Source organism: Aythya ferina, assembly GCF_964211825.1.
Source record: "Aythya ferina genome assembly, chromosome: Z".
NCBI classification, from domain to species: Eukaryota; Metazoa; Chordata; class Aves; order Anseriformes; family Anatidae; genus Aythya; species Aythya ferina.
The window spans coordinates 78,821,493-78,840,747 of NC_140299.1; the positions used below are offsets into that span (position 1 = coordinate 78,821,493).

At 37.9% G+C, this 19,255-nt stretch overlaps 1 protein-coding gene across 2 annotated transcripts in view; it reads right to left on the reverse strand.

Annotated features, from left to right (window-relative positions):
- EDIL3 (EGF like repeats and discoidin domains 3) overlaps positions 1-19,255 on the reverse strand; it is a 268,921-nt gene that overhangs the window by 216,350 nt on the left and 33,316 nt on the right. The window lies entirely within an intron of this gene.

Sequence of the window (19,255 nt, forward strand, 5' to 3'; positions counted from 1 at the left end):
ATCTTTTGAAGCTCAACACATTCTTTAATAAGATTTTCAATACATGATTCTGATTGACTACCTGGTCAGTACCACTGTCAAGAAAATTAACTGGATAATTTAGAGTAAGGTATTTCCTCTTTAAATGACAAGAACTTTCCTTGTAGATACACTGTGTCATTGACTAGTGTGTTAGCTCAAAATCATTAACCTTAATACATGAAATTAAGCCACTTTGCATAACATAATGCACTAAGTTTTCAACCCAGGCACAGCACAATGGATGATCACACCATTGGCCAGTTTTACAATAGTTGGAACAGTTAATTTTAACATTAAATCATATCTATAGATGTCTTAAGGACAAACAGTGTTGTGAGATGAAAAATCTGACTGTGAAGTTTGAGGCTCTTTCAATATATTTTATTTTTAGTAATAAATAAGGTTATTTTCCTGTTTAATGGTTAAAAAATTGTATAACCACAACATTTAGCAAGTGTTGATGTACATAATAGACATATGAGTCAGTTATTACTCTCTGTCATGATGAAAAGTATTCAAAAAGAAACCAAAAAAGAAAAACATTCCGGATACACCACTGATTTGTTACTGATTCCTTAGGTGGGCAGCTATAAGCAACAGCCTGATGAACTAACTAACTCAAATTATAAATATTAAAATAAGACCTCTTTTTCTGTATACAGTGAGAATCTGTATTTTCTTTTAAGTTCTATACATACATGTGCACTTTCTATATTTACTTATACCTTGATTTTGCTTTGTCTCCATACCAGAATAAAGTGGAAAAGGTCTTACAGTCACTGGGTTGATACAGGGATAAACAACAGTGTGAGGAAAATAACTAAGCTCATTGTCTCAACATAGAGAAAAAAATATTCTCACCAGTGTAACTAAACATGTATTTAATTTAACTAAATTTATTTAACTAAATCTCAATACCTGGCAAATTAACTTGCGAAGTCCATGTTGTGAGACCAGTTTACTATGACAGACAATTGACTGACCACCTCTTGCATAGGTATTGCACATTATCATCTAAGGCAATTCCGACAATTACCTCAAGACAGGAATTTGATTTTTTTTTGGGGGGGGGTGGGGATGGGGGGAACGGAGTCAAATATCAATACCTAATCCAAGCTTCCCTTCTGGAATTGCAGCAGATGCACAACAATATTTGTTTCCATTATCAGGTAGCTGAGAAATGTTCACAGATGTATCAATAACCTTAATTACAAATTTCTCAGAACTTTCTGGAAGAAAAAGGTTTCACATAGTGTTGCCAGTGTTTAACCCCACTGGCAGTTAAACACCACACAGCCATTCGCTCACCCTCCCTCCTCCCTCTCTGGGATGGGGGAGATAAAGACAGTTTATTAAGACAGAAGAATAATAATAACAATAATAACAATAATGATGACAATAGTACTACTACTACTAATGTGTACGAAACAACTGATGCACAATGCAATTGCTCACCACCTGCTGACCGATGCCCAGCCTAACCCCGAGCAGTCTGGCCTCCCCACCCTGGCTAGCCACCCCTATATACTCTTTAGCATGGCATCAAGTGATATGGAATACCCCTTTGACTAGTTTGGGTCAGCTGTCATGGGTCTGTCCCCTCCCAGCTCTTGCTGCACCCTCAGCCAGCCTGCTGGCAGGACAGAGTGGGAAGCTGCAACGTCCTTGGCTTGGTGTAAGCACTGCTCTACAACAATTAAAACATCAGCATGTTATCAGCACTCTTCTCATCCTAAGCCAAAACACAGCACCCTACCAGCTACTAGGAGGAAAATTAACTCTGTCCTATCTGAAACCAGGACGCATAGCTGTTCCCCACCTGATTCACTATTCCTACTGTTCCAGGACAGCCATCCTACCATCTCAACATCTTAACAGCTGGTTGTTTTTTTTTTTTCCCAACTCCTCCCTTGCCATCCAGAACATTACACTGTGAAAAGTATTAATTGGACAATTCATGTATATTTCTTATGCTATGGGCAAACAGCATCATTGTCACATGTAATGTCTCTCCCTTTCATCTCCAGTCCTATCTTGAATCTCAACTTTTCTTTAAACTGATAGAAATTTTAAAAGGGGGAAAAAACAGAAGACAGTAAAAATTAGTGTCAGATAAGCCAAACCCTGAGTACCAACAGATTTTCAGCTGCTTAACAGTTTGTGGTTTTGTTTTGTTTTATTATTTTATTATTATCACCTTCTCCATTGCAAAATTGAGAAAGGATTATCTTCGCCACACAATTAGGGAAAGATGCTAAACTGTTTCTTTTTTGAAATCAGATCATGTTCTCTCTTTTCCTTCAAAGGTCAGTGAGGATTATTTAAAAAACAAAAAACAACAACAACAACAACAAAAAACAGCTTATGGCACAGAAAAAGACATTACTGGGGAATGGTAGCTTGCTTTGAGATCTTGTACTGGTATGACTATGAATGTTGCTAAAATACAATATAAAGCTAAATATTCATACAGGCTGATGTGTCTAAATATTTATTTTTTAATTCAACATTGCACAGTGTACCTCATGCACAGTCAGCACATATTCCTACATGGAAATGCTTTGGAAAACAGTAGTTCTCCCCAGTACATATTGAATTATTATTACTACATTTTTGTTTTGGAAAAAAAATGAACTCTCACTCTAAACTTGGGTTTACGATGTTATTAATTCAGAACTACTATAACAAAACAAAACAAAAACAAAAAAAGAAATTTTAGTACTGGATTATATTAAAGAAAATTGCCTTGCTAATAAGTTCATTAAATGTAAAACACAACTGGTGTGTAAAGAATACATGCTATCAGGCCAATCAAAAACTTTTTGTTTAACACTATTATATTTACAAATAAATAGGCTGTTGGGTTACTTTTGAAGCAATTTAACTAACAAATCTTTTGAAATAATAAAATCCCTGAATTTTACCTCAAACGTCACAGTAAGACGTAATTAAAAAGTTTAATAGTATTTAAATGTTCATATGGCTTCTGGAAATATAAAAATGTTGAACTTATGTCTAAGCTATCCAAACAAGGTCCTAAAGGATACAAGCATCTGTCTTTGATTTAGGCTATGGGAACTTTAAATTATTATTTCTTTAATTATTCTATTTTTTTTTTTATCAGATTTCAGTTCTGCAAAGTGTACTAGCAAACCACTGCAAGCACTCCATGATTTAATCTATCATTAATACAGTACGGGGTGACAACTGACATTCTGTAAGTAATTGCATAGTCAGTGATGTCCAAAAAACACGTAAACCACAGCTGAAATAATGAACAATCATAGTAATTTATGATCTAATAAGATTAGTATGATGAAGCATAGTAATTTATGATGAACTTCATAGCTCTCCACTATTGCTAAAAAACCTGATCTGTGAGATCAAAGCACTTCATTGTCTGTAGTTTTAAGCTATTTGGACCACTTCATACGGTCTCCGGATGTTTGGAATTTTGCATAGCTCCCAACTGTGATTTGTGGATACAGGTGTAGGTGTTTAATTTTGCATATATTAGCTGTTATCTGCTAAGTGGTTGTTTTTAAGTGACAAGCAAAGACATATAAAGAAATAGCCTGTTATGTCCATTGCATATGAATGGTTCTTACAGTTAATTTTAAATTCCTGCAGTATGGGGGCTACAAATGCTAATACAGCTACTATTCTAAGGTTAGTCCACCACCACCCAAACTCAAAAACAGGCTTGGATAGAAATATATACTTTTCTTCTCAGTCTGCTTACTCAACACAGGTACCCCTTCTAGTCAAGAGTATTATCATACATTTATATGCATTTTCTAACACGTGTGATCCTGCTACTCTAAGTATTTGACGTCAGGTTTTGGATGAGCCTGTTTTAAATATCATCTTAAGCTAAATCTCTTATGATAGTCTTCTTTACGTATATTTCCTTACGGAACAACACTGGAACCTGGTAATATCAGAAGAAAAACCTCCCATCACACTCAAGTTACACGCGTTAGAAAATACAATCATCAAACTAACAAAAAAGACAACTTCCAGTCAACAGTTTGAAAAAAATCGAAACACAGATATGACTTCAGCCATAAGACATTGAAAGTATTCTGTGGCCATGAACTGTTCACCCACATAGTTTGATCAAGCAGAGATGTCCTCAGTTTAACATTTGTTAGTGTTTTCTTTAAATACATCACTACAAAAAAAAAGGAAAAGAGCACTTCATAGCACTGCTTGAGTCATGATGTGAATGCATTTATGATTTTTTCAAAAGCTCTAAGGTAGAAAATACCATTCTATTATATTTTCACTTTTCTACCAGAAACACTGGTGATAGATAATGAATTGTATATGGAACAGACTTACATGTCGTCAGTTAAACTTACAAAGAAGCATCAGCATCACAGTAGCCATGAACAAAAGGAGCAGGGAGGGAAAAAAAAAAAAAAAAAAAAAAAAAGAAGAAGAAAAAAAAAAAAACTCAAACATGACTAAACAACAAAACCTCCTGAAATTCACTTGTCTTATTTGGCAAGACCCAAGCAGTCAATAAATAAATATCAGTTTCCCAAACAATATAATTTATCAAACGGGCCCCAGCTCTTCCATCCCCATTAAGTAATAGCTTCTGGGAATGATATATACAGAGCAAGTCACAGTAACAAGCAAGCAGTAAACACACACAACAGGGAGACCTTCCTGGGTGCCTGCTTCTTAATAATTACTTTGCAACAAGCCAGCAATTATTATTTTTATTTTTTTTCTTACAATAATGATTTTTAAAATTTATAGTTTACATGAAACATGCAGTGCAAATGTATTACCGAAACTGCCATAAGGAGGAAAGAAGAAAGCAATGTATCTGCAGGAACTATGGTTTTCTATACGCAAAAAATCTAAATAATGAACGCTGCAGTCAATGACCAGGAAAACTGGGGATGCCAGAAAAGAGCATATTAATGACTGAACTAAAAATAAATAATTGACAGGAATCTTTCTTGTAATGCCTGCACTACTGGTGCTCTTCACAAAATCACAGAATGGTTTGGGTTGGAAAGGACCTTAAGGATCTTACTCTAACCCCCTGCCAGGGGCAGGGGCACCTCCCACCAGGCAAGGCTGCTCCCAGCCCCATCCAGCCTGGCCTTGGGCACTGCCAGGGTTGGGGCAGCAACAGCTCCTCTGGGCAACCTGTTCCAGTGCCTCACCACCTTCGCAATAAAGAATTTCTTCTGATATCTAATCTAAATCTCCCCTCTTTTACTTAGAGCCATTACCTCTTGTCCTATCCCTGCACCCCTGACACAGAGTCCCTCCCCAGCTTTCCTGCAGCCCCCTTTAGGCACTGGAAGGCCCCAGTAAGGTCTCCCCAGGGCCTTCTCTTCTCCAGGCTGAACAACCCCAACTCCCTTTGATCATCCTCATGGACTCCTCTAACAGGTCAATGTACCTCTTGTGCTGGGGGCCCCAGAGCTGAGCGCAGGGCTCCAGGTGGGGCCTCACAAGAACACAGCAGAAGGGGACAATCCCCTCTGTTGCCCTGCTGCCCACACTGCTGTTGGTGCAGCCCAGGGTATGGTTGGCTTTCTGGGCTGCCAGCACACATTGCCGGCTCCTGTCGAGCTTCTAATAAACCACCACCCCCAGGTCCTTCTCCTCAGGACTGCTCTCAATCCATTCTCTGCCCATCCTGTATTTGGGCTTGGGATTTCCCTGACCCAGGTGTTGGACCTTTCATATGGCCTTGTTGAACTCCATGATATTCACACAGGCCCACCTTTCAGGCCTGCCCAGGTCCCTCTGGATGTGTCAACCACACTACACAGCTCGATGTCATCGTAAAACTTGCTGAGGGTGCACTTGGTCCCACTGCTCATGTCACTAACAAAGATGTCAAACCTCCAGTCCCAATATTGACCATAGAGGAACACCACTCATTACTGGTCACCACTTGGACATTGAGCCATTGACCCCAACTCCTTGAGTGCAAACATACAGAACCAGGTCCTTACCCACCAAGTGGTCTATCTGTCAAGCTACAGTTTGCAGCCAGAACCTTTGACGAATCCTTCATTTCTCCCAGACAGCCACACTAACTCAGATAAGCAAGCACTCCTCATTTTGAACCAGATTTTTACGTGGCCAGATAGCAACTTGAAAGGAGACTGGGAAAATAATATAACCTGACTTTAATTGTTATATTGATGGTACATAATAGTATTGGTATTTGCTTTTACGCTATTGGATGGTATTTGCTTTTACGCTATAAAGCTGCAAGGGGCCTCTGGGCATTGATATGGTATTTTCCACTACCAAGCAAAACACTGGCCAGTGTGTCTGAGGAAATAATTTAAATTTACTTGTTTTTAATTGGTATGTTTTTAGGAATATCCAGAATATCATTTGGAAATTTTTTGACTTCTTGCTTCCTGTTTCCTCATTTGCAGTCACCATCTCTACTTTTCTTGGAAAGATGTGGCTGATGAAATGGCTCTCAAAGATGTCTGGTGTCAAAACACGGCAGGTGCACTGACATTCTATAAAAGAGAACTTTGCTTTCTGTAAATCCTATAACCGACTTCCTATAACACTGAATTAAAATTCTTCATTCACTCACCAAGATCACATCATATTACACAATACACAGGCTTCTACACAATTATAAGTGTTGTTTCTTATTGGAAAATGCACGTCTAGCTTATAACATACAGGCATGGTGCAGAACAGTCCAGCTGACTGAGCCAACATTAGCAGCAAGCCAAGCAGCAGGAGGAAAATCTGTTTGCATGACCTGTGTTTTTTGTGGCAGAAAATTCTTTCCAAAAGGAGAAAAATGAAACACAGCTCCCAACTTGCACACTATTTATGCAAGCACAGTCAGTAGGAAAGCAGATAAAGGACGGAAAGGAAGCAGTAGACATCTTTGTGTCTTCCAGGAAAGGAAACCCCCAACATCCCTGCAAACACACATTCATATACACAGATAAAACCAAAGACTCCACAAGCCCCAGGGAGTTACTCTGGCATGTTTTAACTCAGTCACCAGATGCAAACCAAAAACTCCTCTAATTTCAAAAAAGGGAAAACCCATTTCTTCATAGAATAACCTGCCAGAACAGGTCATATACTAATAGCAGTAATCTTTCCAAGTTCTCATAGAACAACTCACTACTAATTTGAGCCTCAACCCTAAAATCTGTCTCTTTGAATGTCTATTATAAGTCTCATTAAAGTTGATGAGGTTTTGACAAGGCTTCCAACTTACAGGCTGGGTTTTTTAGGATTGGGTACCAGACATGTCAGTCAACTGTTTTTAACCACACTAACTTTTGACAGTGTTCTTTGAGGTCTATATTTTCCCCTTTCACAAAACTATTTCTGTGTAGTGAATTTCAAGGACTGGTGTCTTGAATTATGAAGTTAACTTACAAACACAAATACAGGACATTTCATGCAGCACTTATTTTGAAATCTCTGATGTAAATATTACATCTTGGGTTATTTTTGCAAACAGAAGAGTTCCACAGACTGTCTGGAATGCACATGGAGCACACATATATGCTAGAGAAAGTACATTCTGAAAAAAACTTTCCATACCAAAATGGCATTAAAATTATTCACCACTAGTCTTCTTTTAAAACATGAGAGAAAGGGTATACATCAACCTATTAATGTGATATTATCATAGAATAAAATCATAGAACCATAGAATATCCTGAGTTGGAAGGGACACAGAAGGTTCACTGAGTCCAACTCCTGGCTCCACAAAGAACCACCCAAAAATCAAACCACATGTCAGAGTGTTGTCCAAATGCTTCTTGAACACTACAATGCAGATGAAGCCACAGATGTTACTCATTGATTTTTGTTGATTTACATAAGTATTCAATATTTTAAAAAATAAATGAGAGATTTAAAGAGGGTTTCTAATTAGACATATCTCAGCATAGCTTTCAAACTCTCAGTAAAGCAGAGATTTAAACAGTTCAAAGAAATCCAAGAGTTAAAATCCCATTATTAAAGATAGATAAACATACATCATATGCTCATGATCATAACTGACTTTCAGACCTCACCCTTCTCTTTAGATAGTTTGTGAGGTAATTTTAGTAACATGACCACAGAAGTTATTATTCTCCCAAGAAAGCTTAAAAATGAGTAACATGGTGAGCAATTTTACAGGTCTTTTAATACATGGAAAAGAGCCCTCTAAATTCTACAATTTAACACTGTTTAGAATTCTCTCAGCTCAACACACACATTGAAATATTAAATCCATTTTACAGTTGTTTTCTGGTGGGGCTAAACACCATTATCAAATAGTGGAATTAGGAAAAATCATTGCTGGGTATTGAGTCTCGCATGCAACAAGGACTCAATGAGCTATGTGATATTCCTGCAAAGCAGTGTAGTGTTTAGACATTCCTTTTATTCTTTCATCAAGGTATTAAGATACAACTCATCTCATCTAACCTCGGAAGTCTATGCTATAATGTTTACTGCTGAACTAATCACCTGGGTACTTACTGTCCTCAATGAAGTATTGCAACAAAAATGTCTGCAAAATTAAACTAATTTTCTAGTTTAACTTAGTTTCTTTGTAAACATTTCAGCAATTTCACTTAAAACAATTTAAATAATTTATTGAAATGAAATTAATGGCTTTATGAAAGGCAGGTCATGCCTGACGAACCTGATCTCCTTCTATGACAGAGTGACGCGCTGGGTGGATGAGGGAAAGGCTGTGGATGTGGTCTACCTTGACTTCAGCAAGGCTTTTGACACCGTCTCCCACAGCATTCTCCTCAAGAAACTGGCTGCTCTTGGCTTGGACTGGCGCAAGCTTCGTTGGGTTAGAAACTGGCTGGATAGCCGGGCCCAAAGAGTCGTGGTGAATGGAGCCAAGTCCAGTTGGAGGCCAGTCACTAGTGGCGTCCCCCAGGGCTCGGTGCTGGGGCCGGTCCTCTTTAATATCTTCATCGATGATCTGGACGAGGGCATCGAGTGCACCCTCAGTAAGTTCGCAGATGACACCAAGTTAGGTGCGTGTGTCGATCTGCTTGAGGGTAGGAAAGCTCTGCAGGAGGATCTGGATAGGCTGCACCGATGGGCTGAGGTCAACTGCATGAAGTTTAACAAGGCCAAGTGCCGGGTCCTGCACCTGGGGCGCAATAACCCCAAGCAGAGCTACAGGCTGGGAGAGGAATGGTTGGAAAGCTGCCAGGCAGAGAAGGACCTGGGAGTGATGGTGGATAGTCGGCTGAATATGAGCCAGCAGTGTGCTCAGGTGGCCAAGAAGGCCAACGGCATCCTGGCTTGTATTAGGAACAGCGTGACCAGCAGGGCTAGGGAGGTGATTGTCCCCCTGTACTCAGCTCTGGTGAGGCCGCACCTCGAGTACTGTGTTCAGTTTTGGGCCCCTCGCTACAAGAAGGACATCGAGGTGCTTGAGCGGGTGCAGAGAAGGGCGACGAAGCTGGTGAGGGGCCTGGAGAACAAGTCCTACGAGGAGCGGCTGAGGGAGCTGGGCTTGTTCAGCCTGGAGAAGAGGAGGCTCAGGGGCGACCTTATCGCTCTTTTTAGGTACCTCAAGGGAGGCTGTAGCGAGGTGGGGGTTGGCCTGTTCTCCCACGTGCCTGGTGACAGGACGAGGGGGAATGGGTTTAAGTTGAGCCAGGGGAGTTTTAGGCTAGATGTTAGGAAGAACTTCTTCACTGAAAGGGTTGTGAGGCACTGGAACAGGCTGCCCAGGGAAGTGGTGGAGTCACCATCCTTGGAAGTCTTCAAAAGACGTTTAGATGTAGAGCTTAGGGATATGGTTTAGTGGAGGGCTGTTAGCGTTGGGTTGGAGGTTGGACTCGATGGCCTTGAGGTCTCTTCCAACCTAGAAAATTCTGTGAAATTCTGTGAAATTCTGTAATAATAATTATTAGTAAATATAAATAAATTAAAAAACAAAAACAAAACTAGAAATTGAGTCTTTGCCAAACATGTCAGTGGTCTCTCTGAGACTTCTCTGCTTTGTGGGTATTTAGTGAACCTGCACTGAATTATCAGAAAAGCAGTTTCATAGTAAAACAGATACTGAACTGAACAACTTAAGAGTTGCTATATTTTTTGACAATGTCCTTGGTACCTTGACTGCAGATAAGCCATCTTTATCCAGTGGAACTGGAACCAGCTGCAATAAAGGAGAGGAATATGGTAGTGCATCAAGTCGTACATGGAATGTACGTCTGTGAATTTACTGCCTTCAGTCATCAGCTGGAACAAAAATTTGTCTCCAGAACCCACAAGAAGTCTTACAATTTGCACAAATTCTACCTGCAGAATGAAATTGTTGCACTTACTCCAGAGGGGACTGCTCTTGTGCATCAAACACCCCAAGATGACCACCAGTGTCTTAGAAACATCTGACATTGCCAGAAAGCTTATACGCCTGAACACATAAGGGCCATGACATTTTGTGAGCTTATGAGAATTTCTTTGTTATGAAGATAGACCAATGAATTGCATCAAATCCTGATATTGCTACATTGTCATATACATCATGCAAGATCATGCAGAATATCTTTTGCATTCAATTTTGTTCCTTTTTTTCTGAAGTTAGAAAACTAATATTTATTAAAGTAGCTGCTCCAAATTCATGTCTATAATTAACTTTGGGCAGTTGCATATACGCACACAAACACTGCACAAATGTGAAATTAGATCTCAGGTACTCAGTAAATATTGAACACGTAATCTGTACGTCCTGTTTTGTACTAGAGACTAATTGCTACATTTGTTATTTTAGTGTTGAATATGCTTTCTGGTTCCTAAGAAATGAGAAAGATATCACAGATTAACTAACAGAAGATCTGAATATTAGATCTGAGATTTATATTAAACATATAAATAAGAACTACATCTATAGTTGAATTTTTAGATACCTCATGCCACCGAAACAGAGAATAAAACGCTGTTTTCAGAGAAATACATTGAACAACCTCGTGTTGACCACCTTCTTTAATGGCAAACAAACATTTCATATCATTTTGCTGTCTTTAGAAGGGGAGGGGGGGGAGGGGGAAAAAAAGTGTTATCTATGAATAAACCAAATTTGACATTTTTTTCTCTTTTGGAAGTCACTTATGACTAGAATCCATTGAGAGAGAACGAAATAAAAAGCATACAGAATAATACAACCCCGTTCATCATAAAATCTTGGGTGACAACTTTGTAAGGGTTCTACAGGATGATGGCAAACAAAGAAAACATTTAATCTTAACTACTTTTCTTGTGATTTTGATGTGAAAAGGTGGTTTTGTTGCTGTTTATTTGTTTGTTTTTTAATGCTCTACAATGCATTATAATAAGTGGTTGCGTACAAAATAGTTTTTAAATCTGCCAATAATTCCTAGATGACATACAAATATTAGTGTACAAAATGCATGTAGTTTACACATTAAAAATATGAAATTTGGTGGTTTTCTACTATGAAAATTTCAAATAAAGATATGTTAATTATGTAGCTTAATCAAAATTCACAAGTTACCTGATTCACAAGAACCAATGACTGTCCATATCTAAATACGTTAAACATATGAAAACATATTCACTATTTTCAATTTTCCAACAGTTTCTAACCTACTACTCCCTAGGAGCTTTCCACACCTGCATAAATCAGTTTAATTAGCAGATACTCAGCTGGATCGTATTCTGTGTCAACTTGATTTTTCAGCTTTAAAAACAGACAATTATTCTTCAAGTGTATATGCTTTTTTTTTCATTTTACCTAGGTGGATAAAACTGCAAATGCTTTCTCATATATGCAAATGCAATTCCCACCAAGCACTGTGTAAGTTTGTTGTGACTATGCATTATTCAGTGACAGATCAAGCTTTGATACAGTGGTAACAGCTCTGTTTCAGGAAGGACTGAGACTTGTGTAGCTTCCCCTTGGTTACAGCTGGGAAGTTAACTGCCCTGCCTGAGACAAATCAGTCTGCCCCTCTTTCCTGGGTGAAAACCACAAGTAACGAATGCAAATGAAGACTGGCTCCACAAAGCCAGTCACTCCCTGCTGCTGTCCTTTCTTTTGTGTAATTCTGGAAGAGATGGGACAGGCATGAGAGAGGCTGGAGAGGTCTTCAGATGAAATCTGGAGCCTTCCAGCTCCTCACACACCTCTTGCAGAAGGTCTGAGAGGACTTGGCTCTGGTAATTACCACTTCCCCAGGTCCATAAGAAAATACAGTTTAGTTGATGTACAGGTTTTAATAATCATTATCACTGTCCTCTTGAAAATCTTTTAAGATGTATTACTTCCCTGTAAGTCTCACATCAGTTTGTCTCAGAATTATTATTATTATTATTATTTTTTTTTTAAGTAATTTAGTGAAATGTTTGGGGGTTTGACAGCACAAAGCCAGTCTTCTTTTCTTACCAGTAACTCACAAATCTACTCAAAAAATTGTTGTAATATGAACAAAACTCCTAAATTCAAAATAGATGCATGAAAAATGCACCTCTGCAGATTCCTGTTTAATGAAATTCTGACATGTCTGACTCTCCTCAAGAGAACAGATTTGGAGCTGTGTCACTCCACATTTGCAATACTGCACTGACTTTTCAGAGATATTTTTGCTTGTGAAAATATGCCTTCAGGTGCTGTTATCTAAAAAGTGCCTCCTCCCTTCCCTGCAAATCTAGACTGTATTGAAGACTATCTTATAACTCTAATATAACTTTTCCTACCTTCTAGTAACAATTGCTGGATGCAAGGAGATGACTGGGTACATGAGAAATCCAAATCCAAACCATGCACTTAGGATGAACATCAAGATTTCACTACTTGCTGCAGGAACTGTCTATTAAAGAGTCAATAAATAAATTATACTTCTCCTCTTGATTGTTATTTTTATCAGTTATGTCAATTAAACATGTTTCTGTGTTTCTTCCCTTATCATAATAATCTTCAGATGATTGGCCAAAGTACAGCTAACAAAGCACAAATGACTAGAAGCAGCTTGCTGTTTATAATGCTTGCTGTTTAACTTCACTCTTTCAATGTGCCATTTGCAAGAAAACACACAAACATGAAGATATAAGCTGACAATAATCCACAACTGCATATAGCTATAATTATTAATGCATTAGTGAAATTAATTCAATTTTAAATATGCCTACAGTTCAACAGATATACAATATTCAAAGGCAATTACACATTACATATAACAGAGACTACAGCCAGCAGAGGGGAAAACAAAGATGCAGTACCATTATGAACACAGGCATATTTGTACAGATAAGTCATTTTTACAAGCAAAGTCCTAAACCTAGTTTCACTGCCACTACTGTTTCTTTAGAATTGCATTAATATTAGATTCACCTTTCCCTCATTGATTGTTTACTAATCATTTTATTCCAGTAAAGTTAAGGACATATTTCAAGAAGTACTTCTCCTGAAATAAAAGCAAGTCAATTTTATAGTATTTCTGCCTTCAGCTGAAAAGGTAGACATCCAGGGAGCACTCTACATTCCCTTTGGGAGAAAAGGTTTAGTTCACATCTCACTCACAGAATGAAGGGCAGGATTCCAATAGTTGATGGTGAAATTATCCACTCTTCCTTCATCTTACTGTCTGTAGCCTCTCATTTGTATCAGCAATATCAGACCCATGGAAAAATAAAACAAAACAAAATAAACAGCAGGTGTTGGAGATAGGGAGAATGGGTAATTGGTTAAAAAAATTGTACTAAGAGAAGGGCAAAATGGGGCAACAGAATGCCAGTCGAGAATACAAGAGCTGAAAACTGGTGATCTGTATGAGAAAGCTCAATCTTGTAAATAATGGCACTGACAAAGGCATCCAGAGAACACGTGCAGATCCCCAAAGAGGTGGCAGAACCACTCTGCAAAATACATACAGATGATTTCATGTCTGTTAGTGAGCATTGGACAATACTAATTTGTGTGTGTGTATGTGTGTGTGTTTTTTTTAAGAAAAAAAAGCACCTTCCTTTTAAAAATACAGTCAGATGATTTCATGTTTGTTAGTGAGCACTCAACAACACTGAAAGTTATATTTTTTAAAAAACTTCCTTTAAAAATTTTTCTTCTGTTGGTTAACTAGTAGGAGGCTAAAATAGTTTAAAAGACACACACACAACCAAACTGTTACCTACTTTTAGTTTGAAAGTTAAACTATTACATGCAAAATGGCTCAGGCATCATGCAGAGTTTTCCATGAACAAATTTCTACAAATGTTAGCACTGTGAATCAATTTATATAATTATGTAAATCTGGACAAAACAATACCAGTTGTCATGTCCAGATTTATTTATTTATTTATCTATTTATTTATTTTTGAAGTGGTTAAAAATCTAATTATACACTTTCCTGGATTTTATTTTCATATTCATGTGGATCCTAACTCTGATATCTTTTGGCAGGCTCCATTTTAACAGCTGTCAATGTGAAAGTTTTGTATTATCAATATGCACCAACAGCCATTCTCATTAAGCCAACACAAGTTTTCCACCAGACTGAGGAAATACGGAAATACACAGTACTGAATGCTGCTAAAATGCTTTGTCTTTGGGATATAAATTAGGAAGTCAGAAACAATTAGTCAAGGCCCAGAAGCTGATCTCTCAGGTTTTTAACTGCTGCTGGTAGCAATCGTTTAATATGGGACATGTGACCATTCAGTTACAATTTCTTCATGCATTAGCAACTGAAAGCCAAGCAGTGTTGACAGATTAAAATGACAGATTAAGATGACATCTTAAAAAAATTCTCATCATAAAAAGGCTCTTACTGATTGTCACCTTGCTCCTCTGATTAACTTTTCAACACTTAACATACATTTTCATCATACCATTTTTCAGCATGTGCAGTAACTTGATTTTATCCTCTAAAGTAGTTCTCCAAAGACATGTAAATCTTAATTTTAGGAGACATACTGTTAAGATACCATTTCCAGAAATGTGGTCTCTGTCTCATGGTGGTCAAAACTGCAGGTTCAGAACTATACCCACCTATGGAGAATGCCCTACTTGTCATAAGCATTTTTACTCTGAAGATTTTACTTTGACAGTTAAATCACTGCTCAGTCTTCAAGAATACAAACTTACTTTGAAACATCTGTATTTTCAATATGTTAACTGAATAATTGTAGTTTTAGAAAATTTCTTCACAATGAATCCATATCCTCAGTTCTGTGCAATGAAAACTTTGTGATGGGTAAGTGAAAAAGTAAGTAAGTACGAATTTATCTGACAGTTTCTCAAATCAATGGTTCTTGAGCCCTGCAGTTACTACAGTCTCAACACATGAAACAGAAACAGATTTCACTTCAAAGTCCATAATCCCCTACAATGCTGCCTGTCCGTATTTCCCATGTGAATGCCATATGTTGTTATTATAATGTATTCTGAAACTTCTACTCTGTTGTTCACATAGCAGATCACACTAAACTACTTAAAACTCCTGTTTCATGGAACAAGTGTACAAAAATAAGCATTCAAACAATTCCTGATGCTGTCCCTGAGAAGATTGTTTCCACCTTTATTGTTACTTCTCCTGGATTATGAAGTGGGATAGGCAGAACAGCTGTTTACACAAACAAAAGAAAAGGCAGAGGGAGAAAAGAAAAAATAGTACCAAATGGAGATAGTATGAAGAAAAAAAAAAAAAAAAAAGAAAAAAAAAAAAAAAGAAAGAGAAGAGAAGAGGAAGAGAAGAGGAAGAGAAGAGAAGAGAAGAGAAGAGAAGAGAAGAGAAGAGAAGAGAAGAGAAGAGAAGAGAAGAGAAGAGAAGAGAAGAGAAGAGAAGAGAAGAGAAGAGAAGAGAAGAGAAGAGAAGAGAAGAGAAGAGAAGAGAAGAGAAGAGAAGAGAAGAGAAGAGAAGAGAAGAGAAGAGAAGAGAAGAGAAGAGAAGAGAAGAGAAGAGAAGAGAAGAGAAGAGAAGAGAAGAGAAGAGAAGAGAAGAGAAGAGAAGAGAGAAAGAGGAAGAAAGGAAGGAAGAGGAAGAGAGGAAGAGAGGAAGAAAGGGAGAAAGATAGAGAGAAAGAGGGTCATTCTCATCTTTTTAGATTCCTGTCTGGGTATCTCCTGTCACCTGAGACAAAATCATGACCAAAAAAAATATATATCTCAACAGTGCAGGGAAAAAAATGGTATTGAGTGCAGAGTAAGATCTCTCCATCCCCCTGACTGAATCCTTAAATATCTAATTTGAGAGAAACAGACACTGGTAAAATCCTTGGAGGGAGAGAAAATGCTTTCATAGCTTTTTCCTCAGATTACTTGTTCTGCCCTTGCCTGCTGGGTTTTTCAGAAAGAAGTACATTTGTAAAGGAACACTTGTCCTCCGCCTTGGAGGTTATCACAAAATCTATATTGGAAACCTCAGCTAAAGCTTCTACATATTTACTATTTTTCCTATTTTCACTAAGCAAATTACATTTTTTCCCTGTAGTTTGCGCCTTTCCTTTTGCAAGGAAAATCTATACTCAAGTCCTTCCTTGCAGAAGCTTTAAAATTGATTCTTTGTGGTGGTGGTGGTGATGCCTGAATATATATGAAATCTTTTCAGTCATGAGTCTTGGACCAGTGAATTCATCCCTCACACTTCTGTTTATTTCATTCTGAAAGTGGCACCTTCTCAGCAGAGAGCCTCCCTGGATTTACTGTGTGAATTTCCCTGGTTCTCTTGGAAATTAAGGGAGGGATCCATTCCTGGTAAGACAGAGGGATCCATCCTGTATCTGAATGGTTAATAGTTATGGCAGCACTCTGAGTTGCCCCCTGAGAATAAAATGGGGTTTTGATTGCCACTTGCTCAAGAAGAAGCCAATGTCTGATTACCTTATCTATCAGCTTTTTCACAGTGCATCACACTTCTGAAATTTTCACTACATTCACGTTGTAGGAGTTCATTTACTATATCCCGTGCTTCTGCTATAGCTCTGGACTTGCAAGTCCATCACATAGCACAAGTTTAATTGCAATAGGTATTCCTGCATTACTCCACACATGGGCATTGTCACTTACTTTAGGTTAATTTGTAAAAGTTATTGCTCTAAAATTTCACATACAGAGAACTCAATGATCTTCATCCCTTCCAACCTGAGGTATTCAGTTTTATCTAAGAAACATGCTCCAAAAGTTTACTAACTTGCTTGTGATTTAATAATGGTATTTTAAGCAAGAGAGAGACACCCAGATGAAGATATAAATACACTTGTCTCTTTGTCTCTTTTAAGTATTGGCACTAGCAATAGATACAAAACACCATTAAACTTCTTAAGTTGATGGCTGGACTTGATGAACTTGAAGGTCTTGCTCAACCTAAATAATTCTTCTTGATTCTATGAACGCTTAAAAGTGACAGGACATGTAACAGCCCTTCCCTAGTCACAGTGCTCTTACATCCAAATAGACAAGTTACACGCATGCCTTGATGCTAATGTAACTGTTGTCCATTTTGAGTCTCTGAGAGTACATTTCTTAAATGGATGAAGCCGAAGTAGATTATTATGCAAATACAGAACAGGCATTTTGCTCAGAACCTGTGATTATATTTTAACATGAGATTTCCCATTTAAAATAAATGTAAACTATGCAGTAAAATAGATCTTAAGAGGTTGGAAATAGTGGTCTCCAACTATTCTTACAGGATTTGTAATTTTGTTGCTGTTTCTAGAAACTTTGCTTGCTGGTACCCACAATAAAGGTAAGAACTCCTCCCCTGTAAAGAATCTGAAACCACAGATTCAAATCTCACAAAACCCCCGTTACCAGTGTGACTCTTCTCCTATCCCTCTCATTCTTCCCACTACTGGATATGAAACACAGTTTATTTCCTCCCATTTGAAAAACAGGGGGGTTATCACCTCCTGGTACTATTTGAATAGAAGAGATAAATGCATATAGCTAGATGAAAGAAAACATATCAGAAGAAGTAAGCTCTTAATTCTGGATTTAGACACTAGAGTTGCTTATTATGAGCTGAACTATTTGTATCAGATACATGGATTTCCAAAATCTGCCCCTAAAGCCTCATCAGTCAAAAGTGCATAAAGAAAGAGTAGAAGATTTTAATACCTTTTCATACTTGCTGCTAATTCACCATCAAATAATCAAAATGCATATTACCTGTTTTCTAGTATTGCTCTGATAATAGATAATTATGGGGATCACATCCGCAACAAAATCAAAATGATCAACAACTCCACTGGGTAAGTGGGAAGATAAATTAAAAATCTTTTTGTACTCAAATGGATGAAGCAACACAAACCATCTCCCACGCAGAGCATCTGGATGCACTATGCTATATCCAGTAGGGTTTTGTTTCTGTAGTTGTTTGGATTTTTTAGACTGACTGAAAAAGAAGGGGGTTACTCAGTTTCTAGAGTTGTTTGAGTTTGTGGGATGGTAACAATGCCATGAGATGGAAATGGCCAGCACACTCCTGTCTGAGTAGACTCACCTGAAACTGGTTTCCAACCAGTTTCCAACTTAAATGGAAAGTTCCCATTTAAAAATAATCCATTTCATTATTATAGTGTATTTATGTAAATACATGTTCACTTTTCACAGTCACAGTGTTTGCGACCTTGTAGGGGGTCTCCCTGTGCCTGTAGGAGCCCTGGACATGCTCTGACTTCATGCTGGAAGCTGGTGGGTAGCTAAGGTATCTCAGTGCAGCCAGGACACAGTGCCTCTGTGTAGAACAGTCTGGATCATCACAAAAGCCAGGCCTCACCTGCAGTGTGGGACTTCTGACACTGCATCTCATGGAAACACAAGAAAACAAACTAAGAAATGAGGGAGAGGCAGCAATCTGGATAAAACCACTGGTTTTAAAAGCTGTGGCTAACTTTCATCACTACTTTAGTCCTAAGTGGTGACTGTAGCAGGCTGTGGAAACACCTTGAAAAACTATGTAATTCTGCCAATTAAGTACTGAAAATTAGTAGTTACAAGGAATTAAATGCAGATTTTAAGTATGACAAATAGCAAACATATAAGACAAATTTGAGTAGGGTGATAAGACACTGTGACTTTAAAAGAATGCCTTGACACTAACAAATTATTGTTTGCAAACTTTGAAATGCAGGAACATTTAGCTTAAAAGTGTGACCATCTACTATTCTCCATGCTAATGGCATTCACATGACAAAACAAATAGAGTAAGCAACCTCCGGTGTCTGTATTAACAACTGTTCCTAAAAGATACATTAAGAATTAGACACAGGTTTATAT